The sequence below is a fragment of the Lissotriton vulgaris genome, chromosome 8 (genome assembly GCF_964263255.1).
Source record: "Lissotriton vulgaris chromosome 8, aLisVul1.2, whole genome shotgun sequence".
In the NCBI taxonomy this organism is placed as follows: domain Eukaryota; kingdom Metazoa; phylum Chordata; class Amphibia; order Caudata; family Salamandridae; genus Lissotriton; species Lissotriton vulgaris.
The window spans coordinates 951,034,650-951,054,348 of record NC_141696.1 but is presented as its reverse complement, the minus strand read 5'-3'; positions in this window follow the sequence as shown (position 1 = coordinate 951,054,348).

Genomic DNA, 19,699 nt, shown 5'->3' with positions numbered 1-19,699 from the left:
GAGGGCCGCAGCGGCGGCGGGGAGTAGTGCTGGACCCAGTGCCAGGACAGCATGCGGGAGATTGAGGGGGGAGCAGGTGACGCGACGGGAGATATTCAGCCCAGAGGAAGTGGGCGCGCTGGTCTACTTCATCCAGCGCCGCCTGCCCAGGACCATCGCGGGAGGCGGCAGGATCGCGGCCGGCGGCTACAACATGCGGGAGCGCCGGAAGCGGTGGGAGAAGGTGTGCTGGGCCATATCCCACCTCTACGGGGTCCAGCGCATCTACAGCCAGGTCACCCATCGCTGGACAGACCTCCTGGACCGCGAGCGCGACCTGCTGGACCAGCTCGGCTTGGAGATCCCCGGGCTTGGTGAGTGGTAGTAGCCATTTAATCACTCACTACTATGATGTTTTCTCCTGCTCTGTGTTGTTGTATTGCAAATATTTGTTTTTTACATGGAGCAAGCCAATAATGCCGCTGATGACGATTACATTGTAGTTAAATTATATTTCAAAATCTTCTGTGCATTTCAGGTGCACTGCTCTCCTTCTCAGTGGCGTTGCTACTATGCTTATTTGTTTTCTATTTCGTGGTCTCATTGGCCTGAGTAACTATTATGTATGAGTGTACTTTACAGAACTGCGTAATGCTAGACACTAGGGGGCAGATTACATTTACAAGCCCCTTGCGCCACGTTTACGTTGCCTTGCGTGACGCAACAGCGGCGTAAACGTGCCGCATCCCTGCGAGTCATTTACAGCATGACGCATCTAGGGAGATGCGTCACGTTATAAAGCCATGGGCCTGCACCACAATGGGTGCGTTCCTAGTACGCAGGGTGGGCGGTCCGGCGGCTGTGCGCCTCGCAAAATTGCCTGCGTGAAATCTACAAGATTTAACGCAGGCACTTCTGCGACGCTGCTACGTCAATTCAATTCCTTATGTCTGCTCGAAGCAGGCGAAAGGACTGACACAGCATGTTAAGTATTGGGTGGCCCTGAGCATTACTGGAGTTGCATTGCGTTGGCGACGTGACTCCAGCGATGCACCGCTCTTACGTGACGAGATGCGTCACGCAAGTGCCTACCCTTGCGCCAGGGCGCGCCGCATTGTAAATGAGGCGCATCTGCCGTGTCGCAAGGGTAGTTTTGCGTGACGCATTTGATCTGGCGCATCTCTGGAGATGCGCCAGAACGCGTAAGTAAGTATGCCCCTAAGGGGCAGAATTGCAATTACCGTCGCATCCCTGCAAAGTAGCAGGGATGCGCCATTAATTGTGCGGCCCACTACCACCACCAAACATGGTGCGCCGTATTTGCAATGCGGCGCACCATGGGCCCAAAACGTCACCGAAGCTTTACTGCTGGAGTTGCGTCGCAACGATGGCGCAGCTCCAGCAATGCTCTGGGGTACCCTATCTCCCCAATGCTGGGTCAAGCCGTACGTCTGCTTCAAGCAGGTGCAGGGTTTGTGTGACGCATCATTGTCCTAAAGGTGACTGATTGAAATTTTGTAGATTTCCCTCAGCCACTTTTAGGATGTGTGACAGCGCAGGAATGCCCTCCCTTGCGCCGGAACGCCCCCTGATGGCGCAGGGCTTTATAACGGGATGCATCTCCCAAATGCGTCACGTTGTTATAATATTATACGCCGCACCATGGCGCCCTTTTTTGATTAGCTGCTGCGTCACAAAAGTCACGCAAGAACGGCGCAAAAGAGCCGCAAGGGGCTTAAATCTGCCCCTTCCTTTGTGCCCCTGACAATAAGAAAAATAGTGGCGGTGGATTGATAGTTTGACTATTTAAATGACTGGTAATGTAGCAGGCAACTGTTAGTGTTGTCACTGATCTGACTGAAATCACAATGGAGTTTGTCTGTCACTTTGCGTCTTGCCTGCGGACTGCTGCCTGCCAGTCCTAGGTGAACCTTTCAGTACTTTGTTTAGTGAGTTACGTGACTTTCGAAGTCACAGGTCCGCAAATAAATGAAAACTAACCCTAATCAATATAATTTCGCGGAAATATTTTGTTATTGTTCTTTTGAAATGTTTGATTTGGTTGACATTGACAAGCAACAATCATCCATGTTTTCTGTTCTTTCTTTCATGTTGTACGTCAGCTCCCCCCAGGGGCGAGAGGAGGACACAGGAACAGCAGGCGGCGGATGCTGTTCAACAGGGCCAGGATCGGGCAGGCGAGGGCTCCTCTGCTGGCCCCAGTAAGTTTTCATTTTAGACTAGTACCTATTTTTCCTAGCGTTCCTCATTTGACTTTTTTCAAAATTGTCTTTGATCTTCTTGTAGACTGTATCTAAATTCTTATCCTGCCTCTACTATGACTCCCTGTGGTATTACTAGATTATTCTTATTAGTCTGTCTGTGTAGCTAACTAAGATTGCACGGTTGGCGAAACTCCCATGATTCTAGTCAGCAATAGCTCTATCAACTTAGTGCAGTCCTCTGGGATTGTCCATAATGTCTTTTGAAGTGTTCTATCTGGACTCATGCTTGCAAAAATTTCAAAACCTTTCGCTCAGTCACTCTAGTCTGGACCAAAAAACACAGATTGTATTTAAGTTTAAAAGCTTTATTAAAAGTAAACACATTTATTAAAATGAAGTCATAATAAAACTAAACGTTTAACTGATAATGGAAAAGTGGTTAGTGCTGACGATTAATTGAAGACATTTCTTGTGGACGAGCTGAGCTCTCACCTGGTTTCAACTTGATCTTGTTGTTAGAAGTCCATCTTCTGTCTGTGTGGAGAAAAATGGTGCGTGTTAAAAAAACAGCCTTCATCAGTTGTGCCAAAAAGTGCAGCAAGACAACCTTCCCTGGAAAAAGGGACATTTTTTTTAACTTTAAAGTGGACAGTCACAAATTACATTGTTTTCACATGTCTTCATTCCTAGACCAAAGACTAGTGAGTGCTTTATTCTAACATTCTTAAATGTACTTTGTAGGTGGAACATCTGGTGGCGGGGCCAGTGTGGAGGTGGTGGTGCTCGACACGGAGGCGGAGGGCGATTCTTCAGGGGAGGAGGCGGCGGCTGTGAGAGTTGAGACGGTGGTGGTGGCGGCCAGAGGTAAGCTCTTATATATTCCTTACTTATTGAGATTGAAGACTAGCTGGGAAGGCAAGAATATGAGATGCATGGCTGGGTAAATGATGAAGCAATGATGGGTGGAAGGACAACAGCCTCGGTGGGTGACACAGAAACTGTATGTGTCCATATACCTGGATCATGCTACTATCTGACTCTTAGATAGCATATGTGTATCTAGAGCAGGGGTACTCATAGTACGGCCCGCGGGCCGGTGGTGGCCCGGCAAGCCTTCCTTGGCGGTGCGCAGACCTTGCAGACAATCACTGCTCCCCCGGCCCCCACAGAGTAGAGGCTTTTTTGTATTTCACCTGTTAGCGCCCCTGCATCTCCACTCTGACAATCACTGCTCCCCCGGCCCCCACAGAGCAGAGTGGAGATGCAAGGCCACAAAGAGGTGAAATAGAACAAAGCCTCTGCTCTGTGGGGCCGGGCAAGCAGTGATTGTCAGGGTGGAGATGCAGGGGCGCTACAACAAACAAAGCCTCAATAATATGTTAATGGTCTTTTAAAGACCTGTTAAGTACTTTGGTGTTGTTGTCTGTGTGTGCGCGTTGAGGAAGCGGTCTCAACCCGGGCTGAAGGCTGACACAGATAGACACACACACAGTGAGATGACAGAGGGGGAGGGAGAGGGAGGGCAGGAGGGAGAGAGAGATGGAGAGGGAGGGCAGGAGGGAGAGCAGGAGGGAGAGAGATGTATGTAAATGCTGGGTCTGGTGGCTCAGTGGATGAGGGCATCTGCTGCAGGGACCTGTGTGCAACCTCATGGTCACAAGTTATCGTTTTGCTTTAGCCCCGCCCCCTCTGACTCCGCCCCCACCAGTGCGGCCCTCGGCCACAAACTACACTGTAAATTTAGCCCCTGAGAGAAAGTTTGTGAGTACCCATGATCTAGAGAGAGTAGACGGTGAGTGGATGAACTAAGTGTAACTTTGAAGAGCATGTAACACTGCACCCGCACGTCCGTTCCAGTGTAGGAAAGGCAAGGAAAAGAAGTTTTAATTTTGTCCAAATACTACCATCAATAGTAGCAGTAGTTGGTATTGCAAGCACAGCATAGATCCGGTTATTACGGTGGCCACTCCCTACCTCTCTTAATAAGTTTAGTAGTACTCAGTCATTCATGTGTGGATGTATCACTGGTCACTCAATAAAAAGCAAAGCACCTAAAGTCATCCCATATATAAGCAAAAACATCCCATGTGAAGTGATAGATAATCAGATTATTTATCTTCTTCAATTTTCCATTTCTAGTACTCATTTCCACTGTAGGGTGAAAGTTAAATTAATTAAGCAGTAGCCCTTAAGTTGTAACAGAGTATTCTCAGTGCCACCCGTAATAGAAAAGTAAGAGCTTCACCACCTGCATGTACTGGACGGGTACAGTATCGCAACGCAAGTCTAGGTCACTCCTCATGGCGTGCGTCTCTTTTTCTCGGGTGCAAGTTTACTGCGCTGGCATTATGCCGGCTTGCAGAAGATAACGTACCAATTTTCCTAAACAAGAGACAAGAAGAAGAATAAGACTGGTGTACTTTCATAGTCGACTCCAATGGAAGTCCATAGTGCTCGTAGAATTTGTTCCTTAAACTCCCACTAATGTTAGAGCAAGGATGAAGAAGTGTGAGGTTAGATAGATACTGGCCTCAATAGTTATGTAATGCGCTTGCAAGTTGCTAGTTGTAGTGCAACACAAATTTCTGCTAAATGATTGAGTTAATCTTAAAGAGCATTGGTTACAGACTATGTCTTTCTTTCTTCTTATAGGTTCTCCTTCCAAACGAACAAGGAGGAAGGAGCTGGCTAGAGCGGCCCGGCAACGGAGGATCGATGCCACTGTGGCCGAATATCGGCGGCTGGTGGCCCTGGAGGACGAAGAAAGTGTGCAGTCGACCACAACAACTACGTCGTCTGCATCGGCCTCCGTTCCCCCACGGGCTGCCAGTGCCACCCAGCACAGTGGTCCACCCAGACTGAGCCGGGCTGCCAAAGCCAAACGCCACCGCCGAGTAGCAAGGACAGCAGCTTCCTCTCACAGCCGTTGCACCTGCAAGGCATTGAAGGCACGCCTGCGCCGCAGTACCCTGATGGTGTCCCACCTCCAGCAGGAGCTCCACCACTTTTCAAAGGAGTTGGAGGGGCTCCGCGTAGAGCACGCCTTGCTCCGCCAGGAGCATGATGCCCTGGCCCAAAAAGTTGACAGCATCCACCCGTAGTGTCCCTTGCCCCTTTTTTAGAGACTTTTGGGGGGTGGGAATTGGGAGTTGGGTTTTTGGGGACTTTTGAAGGACAATCGTTGGGGTTAGGGAGGGTCTTGCGGGAGATTATTTTGTTAGGGATATAAATATACTTTTTCAAACTTTATCTGAGCATACCCATTTCTTACTGCTTGCCTGGTGGGTGGGGGTTTAACAGTGACTTTGTTTTCCTGAAAGTTTAGTTCCATTTTCTTCCTTTAAGTGTAAATGCCCAAATGTTTTCAACACTAAGTGCCTCTCACAGACTAAGTGAAGTGAATCCAAGAGTCCTAGGACTTTAGTAGTACTACCTTCAGTCTCTCGTCTCTCCTACTAATACTCCATTATACCCCCAAACCACCAAACGCTTATCTTACCTGTAATTTGTGTTTGAAAGTAGGGCTAGACCCAGGGCTGGCTCCACGGGAAACAGCGAATAAGGTTGGCAATCTTGGTCGGATAAAATTTCCTCATAGCGGTGGTACTAGTGGTGTGACACAGTGGCAGTTGCATGCCTATGAAAAAAAAGAAAATGAAATCTGGTTTGTCCTCCTGAGCAACTCAACGGTACAACTGAGAATATAGCAGGTGACAGAACTACAGTAGAACAGTGCCACATTGTAGCCTAACAAATGGTAAAGTATAACTACTAATTCGGTTGAAGTTCTTTGACATTAGCCATGATTCTTTGTCAAGCAGAGTAAGAATATATCCTCGGATTTCTTCACCAGCCTGTTGCTATCACCTTATCCTCCCCAGCAAGTGTGTGGATTTATTGCTGTAATTTTGTCACACATCAATCAAAACCACACAGCCCGGGGGAAGAGGGTTAGGGTTTGAAAAATGGATGGGTACGGGGGTTTTTGGGAAAGGTTTTGGGAGACAAGAAAAAATAGCACAGCATAGACAAACAATTGTGAACATAAACAAATCTTTGGGTACAACCCTATCCATCAATCTTTGAAAGTGCATGCACTACTGCATGCATGTCAGTGAAAAGTAAGTAGTACTTTCGACAACTGTGGAAGAAAGAATGCGACAGTACAGGGCCTGTGTGGAATTATTGATAACGATATTCAACATAAGGTCTCTGTAGCCAGATACCCGAGAGCCTTGCTGGTCACTATAAATCCATTCACAACAACACTCAGTGGGGTTGGTCTGGAAGGTATAGTAGATAGAAAAGGAGAAATTGCTTTTTTTCTAGGTGTCCCCTCACTCATCAGGGTTGCCCCTTGGTGACATGCTTCATCATTGGGGCCATCCCAGTCCTCTACGGCCTGGGGCGTGCTGCGACTTGCGAATTACGTAGGAGCACTTACAAATGACTATGTGTGGTGCAGATGTGATAGTGGAGTGGACTAAGTGATGTGTACTGTTAAGGGATCAATTTAGAAGCAGAGAGAGATCCAAGAAATGCAGTCACAGTCAGAGAAAAAGGCAAGGGATACTGTATCTATGTGGTTGTAGTGGTCCTGTTGGAAGTGGTAAGTAATTTGCCTGCAGAAAAAAAATCCTCTTATTAGCGGCACTCCTCCATTGCAGCCGACGCTTCGTCCATCGATGTTGGTCACCAGAAGACACCCTGTAAAAAAAGCACAGCATAGATAAACAATTGAACATAAACAATTCTTTGGGTACAACAAACCTATCCATCAATCTTTGAAAGTGCATGCACTACTGCATGCATGTCAGTGAAAAGTAAGTAGTACTTTCGACAACTGTGGAAGAAAGAATGCGACAGTACAGGGCCTGTGTGGAATTATTGATAACGATATTCAACATAAGGTCTCTGTAGCCAGATACCCGAGAGCCTTGCTGGTCACTATAAATCCATTCACAACAACACTCAGTGGGGTTGGTCTGGAAGGTATAGTAGATAGAAAAGGAGAAATTGCTTTTTTTCTAGGTGTCCCCTCACTCACCAGGGTTGCCCCTTGGTGACAAGCTTCATCATTGGGGCCATCCCAGTCCTCTATGGCCTGGGGCGTGCTGCGACTTGCGAATTACGTAGGAGCACTTACAAATGAATATGTGTGGTGCAGATGTGATAGTGGAGTGGACTAAGTGATGTGTACTGTTAAGGGATCAATTTAGAAGCAGAGAGAGATCCAAGAAATGCAGTCACAGTCAGAGAAAAAGGCAAGGGATACTGTATCTATGTGGTTGTAGTGGTCCTGTTGGAAGTGGTAAGTAAGTTGCCTGCAGAAAAAAAATCCTCTTATTAGCGGCACTCCTCCATTGCAGCCGACGCTTCGTCCATCGATGTTGGTCACCAGAAGACACCCTGTCCACTGCCTGCCTGATGCTGAATTGTGGCTCGCTACTGTGAAGCCTGACTCCATCCCTTTTTCCCCATTGCAGAGACTGAAACCCGGCCTGTAATTATTCAACGAAAAACAGGAAGTGATATAACATTACAACACCACTGATAAATAAATATAAGGTATGTAGGCTGTGGAGTGCAAAAAGTCACAATTTGATTTTCCTAGTAGACAGTACAATATTTTGGAAAGTGCGTACTCTGAGTCACCTTTTGAAGGATAAATGAGTATGGGCAAATTAATGTAGCGGATCTTTCCCCTCAAGCTAGGTGTACTGTAAACTGTGTTTTAGAACAAAATTAGATCTTCCTAGCAGTGCTCCCACCCAGACCCTTACTAAAGCCAGTCGCAAAAATGTAGAAGACCCCCAATCAAATCTCAAAAAACGAGGCCTAGCAGAAAACTGGTGACAAAACTTACTTTGAAAGTAAAAGTAGGCCGAAGTACCCCCTTCCTAATTACCCCTTACCCACCGTGGATTGCATTCAAACCACTTGCAAGTAACCAAGCAAAAGTAGCCATAGCCAGCATCGCTCCAAGACTCGAAATCCCCCCCACTCAAACACATGCAATAGAAATACTGCTAACCCTAACGAACCCTAAGTTAAGAATAGTGGCAAAGGCTTTCTTTAACTATGCCAAATCCCCCCTTTCCCACCATGGATTTTCTTCAAATGACTTGCAACCAAAATTACACATTCTCACGAGTGCTCTAAGACCCCAGAACTCAGTTGCAAAAATCTAGAACACCCCGAAACACATGCAATCCTGATGCTAGGGCTAACCCTAACGAACCCTAAGTTACAAAAAGTGCCAAAAGGTTTTTCCGCGAGGATTTTGTCCCAACCACTTCTACCCGGCGGTATTAGACCTTCCCAGGAATGCCCCAAGACCCGCCAACCCACCCGCCAAGAAGCATAACACCCCCAAACAGGCCAAAAGCAAAATCTCATACTTGCAATATTTCTCGGCCTTCGGTCCAAACGCGCTGCGTAGCTAGGCCATAAGTCGGGGTTGCCACGACGGATTTCCTGAAAAGCAAATGCAATCAAGATTAGAGTGTCCCAGCAGTGCTCCCAGACCACGAAACTCACCCACAAACACCAGGAAGCCCCCCAAACAGGCCCCCGAAAACGCTACATTGAGCAAAATGTCAGAAATAGCCCAAAAAAAATCGGCCTGGATTTTGTCCCAACCACTTCTACCCGGTATTAGACCTTCCCAGGAATGCCCCAAGACCCGCCAACCCACCCGCCAAGAAGCATAACACCCCCAAACAAGCCAAAAGCAAAATCTCATACTTGCAATATTTCTCGGCCTTCGGTCCAAACGCGCTGCGTAGCTAGGCCATAAGTCGGGGTTGCCACGACGGATTTCCTGAAAAGCAAATGCAATCAAGATTAGAGTGTCCCAGCAGTGCTCCCAGACCACGAAACTCACCCACAAACACCAGGAAGCCCCCCAAACAGGCCCCCGAAAACGCTACATTGAGCAAAATGTCAGAAATAGCCCAAAAAAAATCGGCCTGGATTTTGTCCCAACCACTTCTACCCGGTATTAGACCTTCCCAGGAATGCCCCAAGACCCGCCAACCAACCCGCCAAGAAGCATAACACCCCCAAACAGGCCAAAAGCAAAATCTCATACTTGCAATATTTCTCGGACTTCGGTCCAAACGCGCTGCGTAGCTAGGCCATAAGTCGGGTTTGCCACGACGGATTTCCTGAAAAGCAAATGCAATCAAGATTAGAGTGTCCCAGCAGTGCTCCCAGACCACGAAACTCGCCCACAAACACCAGGAAGCCCCCCTAAGAGCACCTCAAAGGCAAGCAAGTCATCAAAAACACAAAAAAATTTCCGCCTGGGATTTGGTCCAAAACACTTTTATCCGGTATTAGAGCTTCCCAGCAATGGCCCCAGAGCCGTCAACCCAGGAGAAAACGAGTAGAAGACCCCCAAAACAGCCAAAGAGCAAAAGTACAAAAACGGGGACTTAGTCAATTTTTCACAAATTTCCCAAATCACTCCGCGCGCGCTCTGAAGCTACGCCCTAACTCCCCTCTGCCACCATGGATTTGCTTCAAACCTCTTGCAAAGTAAAGTATATATAGCCAGCAGTGCGCCCAGACCCCGAAACCACCCACAAACACCAGGAAGCCCCCCAAACAGGCCCCCGAAAATGCTACATTGAGCAAAATGTCAGAAATAGCCCAAAAAAATCGGCCTGGATTTTGTCCCAACCACTTCTACCCGGTATTAGACCTTCCCAGGAATGCCCCAAGACCCGCCAACCCACCCGCCAAGAAGCATAACACCCCCAAACAGGCCAAAAGCAAAATCTCATACTTGCAATATTTCTCGGCCTTCGGTCCAAACGCGCTGCGTAGCTAGGCCATAAGTCGGGGTTGCCACGACGGATTTCCTGAAAAGCAAATGCAATCAAGATTAGAGTGTCCCAGCAGTGCTCCCAGACCACGAAACTCACCCACAAACACCAGGAAGCCCCCCTAAGAGCACCTCAAAGGCAAGCAAGTCATCAAAAACACAAAAAATGTTCCGCCTGGGATTTGGTCCAAAACACTTTTATCCGGTATTAGACCTTCCCAGGAATGCCCCAAGACCCGCCAACCCACCCGCCAAGAAGCATAACACCCCCAAACAGGCCAAAAGCAAAATCTCATACTTGCAATATTTCTCGGCCTTCGGTCCAAACGCGCTGCGTAGCTAGGCCATAAGTCGGGGTTGCCACGACGGATTTCCTGAAAAGCAAATGCAATCAAGATTAGAGTGTCCCAGAAGTGCTCCCAGACCACGAAACTCACCCACAAACAGACGGAACCTTCCCTAAGAGCACCTAAAAGGCAAGCAAGTCATCAAAAACACCAAAAAAATTCTTCCTGGGATTTGGTCCAAACCACTTTTATCCGGTATTAGAGCTTCCCAACAATGGTCCCATAGCCGTCAACTCACCTGCAAAGAGGTACAACAACACCCCCACAAGTGCTGAGTCTTTCTTCATTGGGCGTAAACCAGCCCTCTGGTTTGATGGAAATAGGAGTCTGGAGGAGGAGGATAGAGGAGCATGTTCTTCTGAACTTGTGAACCTGAGGAATGCAGACTGCGGCAACTTCAAATCAATTAGCAAACCAGTGAAGACAGTTCTGCTGATGGGCTTGATTTTGTGATTATCTGATTAAAGTTTGAAATATATTAACTGTGCACAACAAAGAAAGACAGACAGACAGGAATAAAAGTGAATAGGGACGAAAAAGAAAGTTATTGATTCGTTGTCTCATTTTCAGGGCTCGGTATCACGGTCCAGGAATAAGAATAAGGCTTCGTCATCATACTCTGCGAATTCAGGCAGGGTGAGCTCAGTGTCACCTGACAGAGTAGAAATTCCCTCATCTATGTTGCTGGCCACCTCCTCTTCATCCGGCACACTTTCTCGTACTCTGAAATCTGGTGGTATGAGGTGCTGATTCATCTTGATCATTGTTAACCTCTCCACATTTTTGGGCGAGAGGCGGCTCCGTTTGGGAGTTACAATGCCACCAGCAGCACTGAAAACCCGTTCAGAAGACACGCTTGCGAGTGGGCAAGACAAGTAGTTTAAAGCCAGGTTGGTGAGCTGTGGCCACAATTCTTTTTTCCCATGCCAATACGCCAATGGGTCAGAATTAACATAGACCTCTGTTGAGTCATTCAGATAGTCCTTCACCATCGACTCAAGGTCCTCTTCCAAGGTTCCTCCACTTTGCTTAGCTCTTGCTGTGCCTCTGACCTTTTGAGAACCAAACCCACGCAGAGCTAACCAATCCTCTTCAGCCTCCAATGTTTCTGTTGTGCCTCGTGCAGATGATCCGGTTGCCGGTGTCTTTAACGGCTGAGAGGTCACTTGTGCCACAGCCACAGGTGCAGAAGTGGATTGTTTTGACTGGGGAGGGCCTGCTGATGTACTGCCATTTCCTTCAATTTCCAGCCGTTCTCTTTCAAACCTCTTGGCTGACAAGGCTAGCCAATGTTTGTACTTTGGAACATGTTCATCATCAAAAGGAAAGAATGCTTGGCCTGCCAGCGCCTTTTTGTAGCGTGGATCCAGAATAGTAGCACAAATGTAATGCTCTTCTGAGTGGATCTTTTTAAGACGTTCATCACCTTGTAGGAGCTCTATAATTGCTCAGCCAGAAGCAAAGAGTCTTGGTTTTTGTCATCTTTTTCAAACACAGAACACACCTCCTTCAGTTGGTCCTCCAGCATGTACAATAATGGGATAGCTTTTCCCAAATTAGAGTCCTCCTTGCTGACTGCACGCGTGAAGAACTCAAAAGGACGAAGCATGCGTGTCAGGCTTTGAACTATGTTCCATTGCGGCCCACCCATCCTCAGCTCCTCTGTACCCTCTGTAAGGAAATATTGATCGAGTTCCGTATACTGCTCATACAGACGCTCAAGCATGTAGAAGGTTGAGTTCCAACGTGTTACCACCTCCTGGATGAGTGCTTTCACTGGCATTTGACGTTGATATACCAGGCTCCTCAGCTGCTTCCGGGCCTTAAAAGAATGGCTGAAATGCTTGCACATTTTTCGGCAGGTGTCCAATACACTGTACGCTGCACTGCCTTTATTACCCAAGAATTTTTGGACAACCAGGTTTATACAGTGCGCCAAACACGGCACTCTGAAATAGTAACCGTCCCTCATGGCCTTAACTATATTGGCGCCATTGTCCGTGGAAACATAACCAACCCGGCGTTTTAGTTGGGACAGCCAGTTAAGGACCTTTGTGTTAAAGACATCCAAAATGTTTTCTGCTGTGTGACGTTTCTCCAAACCAAACATGGCTAGTGTTGCATGTTTCCGAGCAGCTTTAAAAACAATGTTAGTGTCAACACCTGCGTTTAGCTTTGCTTTAGCCCCTGAAAAAGAGACCCAGTGTGCAGTGATGCACATGTAATCAGCGCCTGCGCCACTGGTCCACATGTCTGTTGTCAGATGTATAGTGTGAACAGCACTCTTCTGCAAAGCTGCCCCAATCACCTTCAGAACATCTTCATGTAGTGCTGGAACCGCAACTCGGGCAAAATAGAACCGGCTAGGAACCTTACATTTAGGGCAGAGCGCTGCCACTAATTCTAGAAAACCAACCCCTTCTACAAAAGAAAAAGGGAGAAGGTCCAGAGCAAGCATTTTAGCCAGCTTAGTGTTATACAGACGCGTCATTGGGTGGTTGCGTTCATATTGCGCTTCTGTAAACAACATCATTTTAATGTTGCCCTGGACCAAGGATTTACGGGATGATGATGATATCTTCGACCCAGTTACGCTCGCTGATGAACTTTTCCGCATTGATGTCTCACTCTCTCCCACACTCTTAGTGTGGCTCACATGGGGTGTGCTGCTGACAGGGGTACTGGGTGTAAGTGAAGTGTTTGAATCGTCTTCTTCCTCCTCGTCATCATCAGATGAAAAATCAACGTTTTCATTACGTGCAATTCGGGCTTCCTTGACCGCGTCTAGGTGCGCAAACCATTGGACAGCGTGCGTTCTCCTAAGATGACCTCTCTGGCCTCCGGTACCATAGTTGGTACCAAACTTACCACGACTAACTCGAAGCTTACAAATGCTACAAATGGCTACGTTTTCCATTTTTGGGCAAACACTAAAGAAGTCCCAATCTGGAGACTTGAAATGTCTTTGGGGCCGGAGGAGGCGGCGATACTGGTGGTGGTGGTCCTGCTGCTAATGCCAGATGAAGTGGAGGATGTGGATTGCCGAACTTCAGTACGTTTTGCACTTTCACCACCACGAATTGAGGTCGAGGTGGGTACCTTCTTGCGAGGAAGAAATATGGAAGCGGTATGTTTTGGTGTACTACTTAACTCCAAATCTAATGATTCCATTTCCATTGCCTCCTCGTCGACATCATCATCACGCTCAGCAGCTTCTCAGGATAGGGTCAAAATGTCTCTTTGCTGAATGCCCGGTGGGGCTGCAGTGACCTTTGTGATGACTGGCTCGTCGTCATCGTGAGAGGCTTCATCACCAGCAGTATCTGTCACTTCTTGTTGAGCCTCATCACACTCCGTAGCTATGAGTTTTTCGACGACCTTCCTTTTACGCTTAGGTACCTTTGTCAGATCATGGTGTGCCTCACTCTCAGACCGCAGTGGTGGTTTCCAAGCTGGATCCGTATCATCAGAAGGAGGTGGGCTTGAAGAAGATGTAGACACCCCCCTTGATCTTTTCCTTGCTAGGGATGTGGAAGACAATGAATGATCATCAGGAGGAGTGGCTTCCAATACCTCAGCTTCATTGTCGATTTCCTGATGTGCCCCTACTTCGGGAGGAACAACTATTGTGGGCACTTGTGAACCTCCATGCACCGTTGCTTGCGCATCTCCTTTTGCTGCCTCTCCTTCCACATGTACTTGGGCGTGTACTTGCACATGGTGTTGTTGTTGCGGCTGTGGTTGTTCAACACTTGTCAGATGAGTTACAACAACCTGTGTTGATTCAGGGACATTGCTGCTACTTTCTTGCGATGAGCCAACATCACTGGTCGATGGTGGTTGGAGAAGTACACTGACTGCCTGTGAAGTACTCAAGGGCTTTGACTTAAGTTGGCGTGGTGGTGGAGGCACTGAACCCAATGGAGCAGGGGTGCTGCTCCCAGCTTGGTCCCCAGCAGATCCTGCTGCTGCAGGCGTACTTTTTTTTTTGCTCCCAAAAAAAGTGGCAACTTTCTTCTTCTGCTCCTTACTAGCAACTTTCTTGCTAGAGGAGCTACGGAGACCTTTTTTTGGGGCCATCTTCTTCAGAGCAGGTCAGACAGCAGGCCGCAGTTGCACGAATTGTAGAGTTGTCTGAGGCCAGACGTGACGTCGCGTGACGTTATGCTGCACACACACACCGCTGCAGGACTTCTTCCTTGCACTGGTGGTTCTCTTGAGTCTTGTGACCTAAAAACAATGGAAGCCAGAGGAACATCAGTTCAGTTATACAGCACAAAAAAAATCGAAAAACACTGCAAAATCAGCACAATCCCATTCCATCCATGCCCTCCATGATGTTTAAGTTCAAGACAGCCCACAGAAAGACTAGGCCCATGCTAGACTCAAATACCCCTGGTAAAAAGGCCACAAGTACAGCCCCAAAAAACGAAAATCACTGAAAAATCAGCACAATCCCAATCCATCCATGCCCTCCATGATGTTTAAATTCAAGACAACCCACAGAAAGACTAGGCCCATGCAAGACTCACTACCCCTGGGCATAAATAAAGGTTGAAAAGTAGGCAAAATGGTTGGAGGCCTAACAACAAAGCCTGCATTCAAAATGGCCACTTGCCTGCCAGCACATGGCCAGTGCCTGTAGCTGCACTCAAAATGGCCACCAGCCACATGGCCTGTCCCTCCCCATGAACACCCCCAAAAATCGAAAAACACTGCAAAATCAGCACAATCCCAATCCATCCATGCCCTCCATGATGTTTAAATTCAAGACAACCCACAGAAAGACTAGGCCCATGCAAGACTCACTACCCCTGGGCATAAATAAAGGTTGAAAAGTAGGCAAAATGGTTGCAGGCCTAACAACAAAGCCTGCATTCAAAATGGCCACTTGCCTGCCAGCACATGGCCAGTGCCTGTAGCTGCACTCAAAATGGCCACCAGCCACATGGCCTGTCCCTCCCCATGAACACCCCCAAAAATCGAAAAACACTGCAAAATCAGCACAATCCCATTCCATCCATGCCCTCCATGATGTTTAAGTTCAAGACAGCCCACAGAAAGACTAGGCCCATGCTAGACTCAAATACCCCTGGTGAAAAGGCCACAAGTACAGGCCCAAAAAACGAAAATCACTGAAAAATCAGCACAATCCCAATCCATCCATGCCCGCCATGATGTTTAAATTCAAGACAACCTACAGAAAGACTAGGCCCATGCTAGACTCAAATACCCCTGGTGAAAAGGCCACAAGTACAGGCCCAAAAAACGAAAATCACTGAAAAATCAGCACAATCCAAATCCATCCATGCCCTCCATGATGTTTAAATTCAAGACAACCCACAGAAAGACTAGGCCCATGCAAGACTCACTACCCCTGGGCATAAATAAAGGTTGAAAAGTAGGCAAAATGGTTGCAGGCCTAACAACAAAGCCTGCATTCAAAATGGCCACTTGCCTGCCAGCAAATGAACAGTGCCTGTAGCTGCACTCAAAATGGCCACCAGCCACATGGCCTGTCCCTCCCCATGAACACCCCCAAAAATCGAAAAACACTGCAAAATCAGCACAATCCCAATCCATCCATGCCTTCCATGATGTTTAAATTCAAGAGAACCCACAGAAAGACTAGGCCCATGCAAGACTCACTACCCCTGGGCATAAATAAAGGTTGACAAGTAGGCAAAATGGTTGGAGGCCTAACAACAAAGCCTGCATTCAAAATGGCCACTTGCCTGCCAGCACATGGCCAGTGCCTGTAGCTGCACTCAAAATGGCCACCAGCCACATGGCCTGTCCCTCCCCATGAACACCCCCAAAAATCGAAAAACACTGCAAAATCAGCACAATCCCAATCCATCCATGCCCTCCATGATGTTTAAATTCAAGACAACCCACAGAAAGACTAGGCCCATGCAAGACTCACTACCCCTGGGCATAAATAAAGGTTGAAAAGTAGATAATTGGTTGGAGGCCTAACAACAAAGCCTGCATTCAAAATGGCCACTTGCCTGCCAGCACATGGCCAGTGCCTGTAGCTGCACTCAAAATGGCCACCAGCCACATGGCCTGTCCCTCCCCATGAACACCCCCAAAAATCGAAAAACACTGCAAAATCAGCACAATCCCAATCCATCCATGCCCTCCATGATGTTTAAATTCAAGACAACCCACAGAAAGACTAGGCCCATGCAAGACTCACTACCCCTGGGCATAAATAAAGGTTGAAAAGTAGGCAAAATGGTTGCAGGCCTAACAACAAAGCCTGCATTCAAAATGGCCACTTGCCTGCCAGCACATGGCCAGTGCCTGTAGCTGCACTCAAAATGGCCACCAGCCACATGGCCTGTCCCTCCCCATGAACACCCCCAAAAATCGAAAAACACTGCAAAATCAGCACAATCCCATTCCATCCATGCCCTCCATGATGTTTAAGTTCAAGACAGCCCAAAGAAAGACTAGGCCCATGCTAGACTCAAATACCCCTGGTGAAAAGGCCACAAGTACAGCCCCAAAAAACGAAAATCACTGAAAAATCAGCACAATCCCAATCCATCCATGCCCTCCATGATGTTTAAGTTCAAGACAGCCCACAGAAAGACTAGGCCCATGCTAGACTCAAATACCCCTGGTGAAAAGGCCACAAGTACAGGACCAAAAAACGAAAATCACTGAAAAATCAGCACAATCCCAATCCATCCATGCCCTCCATGATGTTTAAGTTCAAGACAACCCACAGAAAGACTCAGTCCACCCACCACTGAGTACCCCTGGGCAAAAGGCCCCAAAACAGCCCAAAAATCGAAATTTCCAAAATTTTAGTTGCAGCAACTGTAATGCCCCAAACAAACTTACTTGTAAAATTTCTAATCCAACAATGATCCAAAGAAAGTCAAAAAGGCCTCAAATCCAAATATCCAGCAGCATCCACAAAAAGTAATCCTTCCAGCTCCAGATCCAAATGAAAAGTGACCAGGAGATGGACAAGCACTGGGAGGAGCCTGCTGGACAGGAACAGGAAGTTGAAGACTGTGGGGCACTTCCTTCCTCCCCCCCCCTCCCCCCCTCCCCAAAATGTACTCCTCGCTAAAAAAGTGCAGGCAAATGTCAACCTAAGGAGTTATTCAGATAAAAATCATCATTTCAAGAAGGTTTATGCTGCTTGCTGGTGGATTTCTTGTGCAGAATTGCAAATTTTATATTTTCGTTTGTGCGAGATTCTTGCTGCTCGCCGCATCTCAAATCTCGCAATTGCGAAGTACCGCGAGACGTGATCTCGCCGTACTCGCGTTGACAAACTCTCGCTCGCAAGCCGCGATGACGTAATCGCGCTCGCCAAATCCCGCGGGATCACACAGCAAGATCCAAAATGGCGCAGCACTCGCAAACTATCGAGAAAAACAACCCGGCAAACGATGATAAACGCCGCGCGCCGCAAAAATTGTATCACCAACGCCGCGCGCCGCAAAAAAATCCGCTGCGTGCGAATTTGCGGATTTTGCGAGAAATTCGCAAATCTCGCGGATTGCGAATTTCCCGAAAATCCGCAAAATCCGCGAGCGTAACGGATTTTCCGCCCATGCTTAGTCGATCCTCTTCTCCGGTGATGCGCCGCGACAAGCCCTGCGACATGCTTCTCGGAGATGCGTCGGCATCGATGTCGATCCTCTTCTCCTGCGCCACGCTTCCTGGGGATGCGATGGCGTCTGCTGCGAAGTCAATCCTCTTCTCCGGCGATGCGAGGTGCTTCGTGTTGTGAAGCGGCAGCAGCAGTTCGGCAACACACGTCCTGTTCTTGAGTCACGCTTCCAGCTCTTTGCAATGTGCAAGTCCCCTAAAAGCCCAGCACAGATTGCAGGCACTTCAGAAGAACTTTTGGGGAGAAGATGGGTGAAGTCTGTTTTCCCTTAGGCTTCAGCAGGAGGCAAGATCTGTTACAAGCCCTTGGAGATCCTTTACTAGTTGAAATAAAGTACACAAAGTTCTTTCTCCTTTCTTTGGCAGTAAGTCAACCACTGCAGGCCAATCCCCTAAGCAGCACTTCAGCTTAGGGATAGTCTCTAGTCAGGTTCTTCCGGTTCCTCTCCTCAACAAAGGTTTCTTCTTGTTTGTCAAAAAATTATCTAAATTCTTGTGATCAAGGTCCCAATACTTATACCCCAAAATCCTTTGTCCTCTGAGTCAGTGGGGCCTTTGCCTACTCCAAACCAGTTCTGGAGCACTCTCTTGACATGACTCCTTCCTTCCTTTCACAGTGCAGGGCAAAACCATCAGACGCCCACAGGAGGTGGAGCCAGCAATGATGAGGGAAGGCACAGCCCTGGAGCATTCTGTTGACATGACTCTTTCTCTCATTTCACAGTGCAGTGCAGAGGCATCAGGCGCACCACAGGAGGTGAATCCAGCATTGTGGAGGGAAGGCACAGCCAAGGAGCACTCTGTTGACATGATTCCTTCTCTCCTTTCACAGTGCAGGGCAGAGACATCAGACGCACCACAGGGGGTGGAGAAAGCATTGTGGAAGGCGGGCACAGCCCTATTCAGGTCCCAGGTGCAACTCCTCCCTCCCATCCAGATGCATATATCTCTATTTACCACAGGGCTGACTCATTTTGTCTCCTGGAATCCCCCAGACCTGTCACTCCCACTCCAGACAAGGAATACACAACCTAGCAGAAGCAGGCTTGGATAGTTAGACAGGAAAATACCTACTTTCTAAAAATTGTATTTTCAAACACAGAATGTTAACATCAACTTCACTAAAAGATGTATTTTATCATTCTGAGTTCAGGCATACTAAACTCCATCTGCCCATTCTGCCTAATGGAGAACAGGTAGCCTTGCAATAGTGAAAAACGTAAATGGCAGTAATTCACTATTAGGACATGCCACGCACACCAGGGCATGTCCTACCTTATACTTACAATGCACCCTGCCCTTGGGCCTTCCATAGGGGTGTCTGATATGAAGAAAAGGGAAGGTTTAGGGACTGGCAAGCGGGTGCACTTGCCCAGTTAACATGGCAGTACCAGACTGCACACATGCTCTGCAATGGCAGGCCTTAGACACATTTTACAAGGCTGCTTATGTGGGTGGCACAACCAGTGCTGCAAGTCCACCAGCAGTATTTGCAAGCCCTGGGCACACTTAGTGCACTGTACAAGGGTCTGACAAGTAAACCAAACAAGCCAATCATGGAATCACTAATCCATACATCAATTTACAATAGGGACAACGCTCATAAAGGCAAGGAACTCTTCAGCATAGTGAAGGAGCTCTCCAACCCTAACGCCAGCAACAACGGCATCACGCCATCA